Below are 9,331 nucleotides of genomic sequence, written 5' to 3'. Positions count from 1 at the left end.
TAACTGTAAACTGAGTTTCATCAGTAAAATGGAAGTAACAGGAGCAATAAGCCCCAGTTCATGGATTCAGTGAGATTAACTCTGGCATAGAGTAGTTCCCAGGTATATGTTCTTTTTCTTTTCCACCTAACCCTGCTTCTCTCCCACTGTAAGTTGAACCAACATTCCACTTTTATTTATTATATTTAAGTTTGTATTTTGCTTTTCTTATTTTTGTAGAGAAGTGTCATATGCCACTATATTCCCATTTCCTGGCAGTTAGGGTTTAATAAATATTTATAAATGGATTTAAAAATGCTTTTTACCTGAACAGTTGGTTTCAAGGTCTTTAAAACACTGAAGTAGAATAATATATATTTTTCATTTTTCCAATATTTTAAGTTATTATTACATGTTTCATTTTTCAAGGCCCCAGGTAAAGAAGACAAAGTCTGTAACTGTAGTTTCCATTCTGGTGAAGAACTTTGTATTGCCAACATACAGATGGGGTTTAAAGCCAAGAGACAGTGGTCGTAAGAAAAGTGGTTTTCTTAAGTGGTCTTAAGAGAAATTTGTTCAGCTGGCCTTGATAATCATGATTTTAAAGACTACCCAGCAAATCTTCAGTTTGTAGCTCAGGTTTGTCTGTTACACTTTTTAAATACCCTAATAGTGAACCAGACATGTTGTATTAAAATTCATGGGACAAATATTGCAAAATAAAAAAAAAAGAACACAGATAATCTATACATACTACAAAAGTAAGTACAGTGCAATTTATAAATGAGAGAAAATTAAAAATGCACAGTATTTCAGAAGTTGAAGATGACACTAAAAGTAAATAATCTTATTTTTCTTCCAATTTAGTTTTTTTTTTTAATTATAAAGATGAGGCCACTTTTGAAACCTAAAAATATTTACTTATCAAAACTACATTACTATTTTTATAGATAGACAATAAAAAACAAACAGAGGAGATAAACATGTGCATTGACAGAACTGCCTATCAGTCATGCCAGATGCCTGTACAGGAATTCCCAACATGACCTCATTCATCTGTGAGGACACAGAGCAGTTCTCGTTCAGACATGCACGTTCCTGTACGCATCCAACATGGTCAGCCCCCACTCCTGGATGGTTTTCTTCAGCTTTGTGCATGTCCAGTTGTCTGCTTTTTAGAGCAAATGTTTACCATCCTCATTCACCAGCCTTTGGAGGAGGACTAGAGCCTAGAAGCTGATTCATTTGGCCCATCCTCCTGAGGGCATTTCCTGGGATGACCCTCTTCCATCATATCTGGAATCAGATGCATTCCCATAGCCTCTTGTCTATTTCACACGTTGCTGAAGCAGTTTTGAAAAATAAAACCACCAACTCAGCTATTCCCCAGAAGAAATCTGTTATCACAGATAATCTCCATGTATATTGACTCCAACTGTCCAAACCTTGTCCACTGGAGATGTAAATCATTTTGCTTCTTTTTCCCTTTCCAACTTTCCACTTTTAAAACTAGACATACTGTCAATATTAGAAACAAGAGCTACAAACTTCATTTCCAAGGTGGGAAGAAACTGAAGTCGCAAGAAATGAGCGATTTGACCTCATCACAGAGCTCTCAGCAAGATCGGATAGAATCTATTATTATAGGCAATCCAACCCTAATTTATACATTGAAGTGATAACCTTCAAAACCTCAGGATATGACTGCAAAGAGATAGTTAGGTTAAAATGGGGACATTAGGGTAGGCCCTAATCAAATAACTAATGTCCTTATAAGAAGAGATTAGAACACAGAGAGAAGACCCTGTGAAGACATGGCAAGAAGGAAACTACCTACAAGCTGAGGACAGAGGCTTCAGAAGAAAACAAACTCTAGTCACCTTGATCTTGAACTCCTTGTCTTCTAGACTGAGAAATAACTGTGATTAAGCTACCCTGGCTGCGATATTTTGTTATGGGAGCCCTAGCAAAAGTTTCACAGAATCCAAGTTTTCTGGTTTATTCTGAGTCCCTGTAATATTCTGACTACAAGGAATTACTTGGAGTCTATGATTTAATGAAAAGGAAGAGACAAAACCAGCTGTTGTCAATGCCTGCTGTGACACTATGTTATGTATGTTTACAAGTGTTATTTCCCTCAATAAGCATCGCCAGAACACCTTCTATGTGTCAGGTCTATTCTGAGTGTGGTGAACAATAAAGATAAAAATCTCTGTCTTCCCGGAATACACATTCTAAAGAAAGAGACAGATGATAAAACAAACTACCCCAGAGCATGTTAAGTGGTAAGTACTACAAAGAAAACATAAAAACACGAAAGAAATATAAAGAGAATAGGGACTACCATGGAGGGAGGGAAATCTGTTAGAGTTTTTGAGTGATGAGAGGTGAGGAGTTTGCCCTGGGAGTTTCACTGAGAAAATGACAGTAAGAACTCAAAAGCAGTGAAGGAGGGAGCCATGCTGATAACTGAGACTTCAGGATATATCAGTTGAGGGAAAAAATTTCCAGAAAAGCAAATACCACAGCTCTGAAGTAAAGTGGATCAAACCACTTCAGGAAAAACCATTTTGTTTTCAATTTATTTAGCACTCACCTCCATAGTAAGCGATATATATGACCCCTTTTCCTAGAGAAAAATCTCCAGTGGATGAAATGACTCCCAGCAATGTCAAGTGGTGATGGACTTCTTTCTTCAGAGGTGGGCAGCCTGATGAGGTAGATGTGATGGCCATTAAGAGGGGGCCACGGGCTTCTCAGTTAAGCCCCATGACATCATTATGCCCCACAATTCCCCACAAGTTAGTGCCTCTTCAAATGGGGGCCCAGGCACTTCACAAGATACAGCCTTGCTGCCATTAGTTCTGCCTTCCACAAAAGCCGTAGTGCTGCTGTCACAGCTGCCACTGAGCCCAGGTGCCAGCATTCCACAACCCAGGGACTGCACCATCTGATAGCCGCCTGTCAAGACAGGCAGAAGCAGACAATCAATCTGAAGCTTAAAATAATTTCTGGAGTAGCTCTGTAGGGGAGATAAAAGTTTAATAAGCAATCTTTGATCACAGGGTAGCTCAGTAAGATACAAACCTTCTTTACAAGTTATATGATTTTAGAATTTGCACTTCTAAAACTTTTCACTTAATTTTTTTCCTTTAGTAAAATTGTTTGTTGAAGTAGAGCATAGGTATAGACAAACACACAAGTCAGAAGCTCAAAGAATTTTCACAAAATTTTAATCACCACCCAGAACAATAAACATTACCAGTATTTCAGGGCACTCCTCTGGCAACCTGCTCACTGACTACTGTCCTTTTTCCTTGAAACAAGTCATTGGGATTTTGATAGAACTAAGACAAATCTGTAAATTATTTAAGTAGTATGGCTATTTTAATCGTGTTGATGTTTTTAGTCCATGAGCACAGGATAGCTTTCCATTTCTTTATGTCTTATTGCTTTAATAGAGTCTTGTATTTTTCATCACCTCCTTTGTTAAGTTTATTACCAGGTATTTTATTCTTTTTGGTGGTTGTAAATGAGACACTTTTTCTAATTTCCTTTCCTTCTGGTACACTGTTTGTATATAAAAATGCAACTCATTTTTGTGTATTGATATTGTATCCTGCCACTTTACTATATTTATTACTTCTAGTAGGGTTTTTGGAAGTCTTTTAGGTTCTATATATAGAGAGAACAGTGACAATTTCACTTCTTTTCCAATCTGGATTACTTTTATGACTCTTTCTTGCCTAAATACTTTGGAAATGACTACCAATAGTAAGTTAAACACTGTGACAGTGGATATTCTTGTTTTTAGTAGAAACACTTTTTACCACTTAGTATGAGTTGGCTGTGGGTTTGTCATACATGGCTTTATTGTGTTTAGATGTTTTCCATTTATTCCCATTTTATTGAGAGTTTTTATCATAAATGGATGCTGAATATTGTTGAATGTTTGTGTGATTTTTATCTTCTTTTTGTAAATCTGGTGATTCTGTTGACACTGATCGACTTGGATATGTGAACCAGCCTTGCAACCCTGAGATGAAATCTACTTGATCATGGAGATGTATTCTGTATTGCTATATTTGGTTTGCTAGGATTTTGTTGAGGATTTTGCATATATGTTCATCAGGGTTATCAGGCTATAGTTTTCTTTCTTTCTACAGGCTGTGTTTGGTTTTGAGACAGGGTAATGTTGACCTCATAGAATATGTTGGGGAGATTTCTGGGCTCTTCAGTTTTTCTTGGAGAGTTAGAATATGATACATATTTGGTCCTCTTTGAAGGTTTGGTGGAATTCACTGGGGAAGCCATCTGGTCAGGGCCTTTTGTTCATAGAGACATTTTATCACTTTCAATTGCTATGCTTATGATTAGGCTGTTTAAGCTGCCAATTTTGCCCTGGTTCAGTCTTGGAAGAATGTATGAACCTAAAAATCTGTACACTTCCTCTAGGTTGTCCACTTTTTGTGTATAGAGACATTCATAGTAGGTTCTTGTGAACCTTAGTATCTGCTGTAATTTCATCTCTTTCATTTTTTATTCTGTTTATTTGGGTTTTCTCTTTTTTTCTTGGTAAGCCTAGCCGAGAGTTTGCATTTTTTTTTTGTTTGTTTGTTTGTTTTTTCAAAGAACCAGATTTTGGTCTCACTGATCTTTTGGACTATCTTTACATTTTCCATTTCATTTATTTTTGCTCTAAGTTTTATTTCCTTTCTTCTATTGATTTTTGGTTTCATTTGTTCTTTTCCTAGTTCCTTCCTCTGTAAAGTTAAGTGTTCATTTCAGATTTTTCTGCCTTTTTTTATGTAGACCTATAATGCTATGAACTTCCCTAATAGTGCTGCTTTTAAAGATCCTGTACAATGTGGTAGCTTGTCTCTCCAGATACTTTCTAACTTCTTCACTAGTTTCCACTTTTTAATTTCTTCAGTGACTTCTTCATTGACCCAGGAATTATTCAGAAGCATTTTGTTTAATCTTCACATGTTTTGGTTTATTCTGGGATTCTTTTTGTGATGAATGTCTAGCTTTACAACATTTTGGTCTAAGAAGATGCTTGATAAAATTTCTATTTTCATATAGTCTCTGAGATAAGTTCTGTATTTCAGTATGTGGTCTATTCTTGAAAATGTTCATGTAAGCTTGACAGGAAAGTATACTCATTTCTTTTTGGATGGAAAGCTCTGTAAATGTCCATTAAGTCCATCTGGTCTAACACTAATTTAAGGTCTTTATTTCCTTGTTAACTTTCTGTCTGGGTGATCTATCCCTCCATTTGTGTCAGTGGTGTAAGGTGTCCAACAATAATTGCATTTTTGTCAAAATGTTGTTTTAGGTCTGTTAATAGTTGCTTTATATAACTTGGCGTGCCTGTGTTAGATACATAAATATTAATGACAGGTATAAACCTTCGTGATGAATTGTTCCCTTGATCATTATATAGTATTCATAAATCACAACCTAAATATATAATTTTTGCTTTGTTTTTTTAGATTCATTTTTATTTATTTAGTGCATACAATAACTGGGGTGTAGGCCAGACATGCCAAGGAGTGAGAGGACTCACCAGAGACAGAGTGGGGAGCAGAGCAGTTAGATCTAATGAAATACACTGCTGAGGGGAACAGCAAGCAAAGCAGGAGAGGTCTGCTGTGCCAAGTGAGTTAGTTTCCTGGCTGGCATGGAACTCAGGCCATCAAAGTGATCACACTGATTGTTAACCCTTATGCCACCAGGGAGGCCCCAATATATATTTTTTAATTGTAAGTCAGACCTCAATAAAATTGGTTAAAAAAAAAAAAAAGCACACACACACAAAAGCACAAAGGAGACACCAAGAAAAAGGCTGATGCTCTAAGGGAATTCCTCAGAGGAATAGTTGAAGGAAATGAACTAGACAAGAATAAAAGGAAACGAAAATAAGGTAAAGAGAGGGACTTAATACCCAGCAGTGATCATGGTGATGAGGGAGGGAGACAAGATATCAACATTAAACTTAGATTCAGGGGTCATAAAGTTGCACAAGGTCACCTTCACAAGTGGGGTGAGTAAGAAGATTTGTTCATTTGTTTACTTATAATACAACCATTTGTTGAAAGCTGACTTTATCTGTCAGTGTTGAGACTACTAAACAAGGCAAAGTTCCTGCTTTTACCGTGCTTCTGTTGTAACAGAGAAGGGGGGGTGGGTAATGAACACGTACACTAGGGCGCATTTTGTAATATTTCAGATGAAAGTAGCTGATATGAAGAAAACTGAAGCAAGGTAACAGACAGACCCAAATTCTCAGGAATGGCTCCTGAGCAGTAATCTGAACAGTGACTTAAATGAAGTGATGAGTCATGTGCAGCGCTGGGGGCAGAGGGACAGTGGCCGCGTGTGAGGAATAAGAGGCAGCCTCAGCCAGAGCCCAGTGCAGGCAGAGTGGCGGGACATGGAGAGTACCTGAAGCTCTCACTGCTGTGGAAGCCCAGCAGCCTACAAACCCAGGGCTTTCAGCTTGATTTCATCTCCTTTAAATACCTTCTAATATAACATGCCATTCTTCCTTTTGGTGCAAGTGTTTCTCCTCCTAAGTGAAGGGCTGTTTCCCTTTCAAGGGGATCAGTTGACGACCTGCAAGATACTTTTTCTACTGCATGTTGGCTTACAGTTTAGAAGCCAACAGAGCTAAAAATAACAAAGTCTGGAATAGAGCACAGTGATTAACCTGCCAAATTCTGTAGAGAGCCAGGAGCAGCAGGGAGCAAGACTGCACAGGGCCGTCTCTTCCCTGAGAAATCATCACACAACTTCTGACCTGGATTTAATGATTATCCCTTTCATCAGTGAAAATTGTTATATCCTAATGAGAGACAATCACCCTTGAAAGGTTTGCTCCTTCCCAAGATGGTGAACAGCAACAGCTGTTGTATCGGCATTTTTCTCTGAAATGTTGGTTTTTAAAAAGAGGGAGGGGCAATGATACTTATCTAATTATGAAAGCAATACATGTTAATTACTGGGAAATTAGATGTGTGGAAAGGTGTAAAGAGAAGTCATCTAGGACCTCTCTGGTGGCACATGGGTTAGGACACAGCACTGCAAGCGAGCGTAGCCCCAGCCGCTTCGAGTGCCAGTTCAATCCCCAGCCCCGGAGATGACCCACATGGTACAGCAGACCCCTCCTGTCTCACTTGCTGCTCCCCTCAGCAGTGTACTTCCTCAATCTGCCTTTCTGCTCTGGTGAATTCTCTCATTGGTCCTGCACCTCTGGTCTGTGCCTCAGTTCTGTATGCATAAATAAATCTTAAAAAAAAAAAGTCATCCAAACATCAACTGGATATAACTAGTATTATGACTTTATATAATTATATACCATATACGAAGTTATCTGGTAGCTATAGTTTGTATCCTAATTTTAAATTTAGTATTACTTAATAATCACTGTACCACTGACATACTTTGTCATTCCATAAACTGGACTCCAGGTGCTAGTGATTTCAAGAGGTAGAGTATAGTGAGAGGCTGGACTTGACAAAAGCCAAAATTATAACCATTTTGGTTGTTTTCTGCGATAATCACTACCGTGTTACAGCCCGGCAGCTCTTCAGCTCTCCTTTCCAGTTCTTAATAGGATATTACACAAAGAGGACAGGGAGACTCAGACACCTGGGACTGCTTTTTGGAGTAGATTATTTTATATGTTCTGTAGCTGTCAATCAGACTCTGATCAATATATAACACATTACTGAGAACAGGCTCATGGACACATAAATGGCATTTTAAAATGGTTTTATGGGTCTCTCTGATGGTCTAAGGGTTAAGTCTAAGCTCTGTACTTCTGCAAACAGTGTGATCTCCAGCCAGGGAGCTGACCCATGTGGCACAACAGACCTTTTCTGTCTCACTGCTGCTCCCCTTAGCAGTGTATTTCAGTAAATCTCCCTGTTCTGCTCCCACTCTTTCTCTGGTGAACCCTCTCACCCCTGTACCTGTCACCTACACCTGAGTTCTACTATGCATAAATTTCCAAAAAATCTTTAAAATTTTTGACTCCCTGTGGTATGATGTATACATTGTGACTGTCCTAATACGTGGCTCTTCCAAACCAGGGAAATTGCTTATCCTCAATATTCAGGCATAAAAGTATGTTGTCTTCAGCAAAGACACTATCAGAGATTTACTATTCTCTACCCAACTTAAAACCACAATTTTATGTGTCACTTTCATACTTGGCTCAGCTGAACTTCCTAATGGTTACTGGTAATGTGTTCGGTCTATGGGAGAAATTAAGCAACTTTTGAATTCCTACAATTTTGATGCTGATGCCTCTGTTACCTTTTTCATTTTTACTGTGGCCAAAGCTACAGTAGGAGCCAAGCAAAGACCAAACCCACTTCTTGAATAGTCATAATCATAGCTTAGGTAGCTTTACTGTCCTTTTTTACTTATCAGAGTGCAGATCATGTGACTTAACGACATCACACGAGTAGCAGTCACTATTCAACACTCATTTTCTCTTTCTTCATCCTTGGTCATAGTAAGAGTAAAAGATTAAAAACAGCACTAAACAGATGAGACTAAGAAGATTGAAGAAACATACATTGTGACTAGTCTAAGCCAACTGTGCAACCTTAAACCCCATTGCCAGATGCTTTCAACCTGCCTTGCAGTTAGAGATTGTTGTGTATCAGTTCCCATCATGGGCGTAGAAGAAAACCTGAGAAGTATTTCCTTCCAGAGGGATAGGAAAGGTGATTCTCCTTTGCCCCCTTTTTCTCATCTTTGAATATAGTGTGAAGATCTAATTCTTGGAGCTGTGGCTGCCCCTCTTTAACAGGGAAGAACACAAAAAGTCAGCATGACCAGAATGCTAGAGAAGGATAAAAAGTGACTGGATCCTTGATGATACTTCTGAGCTGCTAATCAACTTAGACCTGCCTCCTTTGGGAAACTTTCTTAAGAAACACGAAAATTTCCTGTGTTCAAGGCACTCCTTCCCACAGGTGAACCTATTTTAACTGATACATGCCAAGTGTGAACACATGTTTGTAACCTTTTTTCAGCTTTCTTCTTACTGGCTGATTTCCAGCTTTATACCATTATGATCAAAAAATATCCTTGATAGTATTTCAATTTTTATGAATTTATTGAGACATATTTATGTTCTGACATATGGCTTATCCTTAAGAATAGATCATGTGCAATTGAGAATAAAGTATGCTGCTCTTGGACCTTCTGGAAATGTCTATTATAACAAATGGTCTAATGTTCCCTTATTTTTTTTAAGATTTATTTATTTATTCATACAGAACTGGGGTACAGGCCAGAGATGCGGAGGGTGAGAGGATTCACCAGAGACAGAGTG

General features: G+C 38.2%; 1 pseudogene; it reads right to left on the bottom strand.

The window, feature by feature from the left end:
* Nucleotides 1–970: 970 nt before the first annotated feature.
* LOC105853591 overlaps nt 971–9,331 on the bottom strand; it is a 40,397-nt pseudogene continuing 32,036 nt past the window's right edge.

The sequence above is a fragment of the Condylura cristata genome, unplaced genomic scaffold (genome assembly GCF_000260355.1).
Source record: "Condylura cristata isolate star-nosed mole 26May11 unplaced genomic scaffold, ConCri1.0 scaffold00013, whole genome shotgun sequence".
Classification (NCBI taxonomy): domain Eukaryota; kingdom Metazoa; phylum Chordata; class Mammalia; order Eulipotyphla; family Talpidae; genus Condylura; species Condylura cristata.
The sequence above is the reverse complement of the archived record's forward strand: the minus strand, read 5'-3'. Positions and strand labels throughout refer to the sequence as shown.